The sequence below is a fragment of the Morone saxatilis genome, unplaced genomic scaffold, assembly GCF_004916995.1.
Source record: "Morone saxatilis isolate NCDOM2014 unplaced genomic scaffold, NCSU_SB_2.0 Contig12, whole genome shotgun sequence".
Lineage (NCBI taxonomy): Eukaryota > Metazoa > Chordata > Actinopteri > Moronidae > Morone > Morone saxatilis.
In genome coordinates, this window is record NW_023339674.1 from 464261 (window position 1) to 464496 (window position 236).

Sequence of the window (236 nt, forward strand, 5' to 3'; positions counted from 1 at the left end):
ACAGACACACACACACACAGTTAATAAAGTTAATAAAACTTTATGTCTTCAGTGGTCAGAAAAGTGAAATCAGTAATTTTGTCGTGGTCGTTGTAACCTGTACATCTGTAATTTTCTGTATATTATATTGAATATGCGTTCTTTGGTTTGGATATTTCAGTTTCAACAGTATAATATATTTTATGTATTGTAACAGCTCTTCCTGTGGGTTTAAAATGTGCAGATAAAGACTGTTT

General features: G+C 30.9%; 1 protein-coding gene across 1 annotated transcript in view; it reads right to left on the bottom strand.

Annotated features, from left to right (window-relative positions):
- patj (PATJ crumbs cell polarity complex component) overlaps positions 1 to 236 on the bottom strand; it is a gene marked incomplete in the record, with an annotated part of 80891 nt that overhangs the window by 52132 nt on the left and 28523 nt on the right.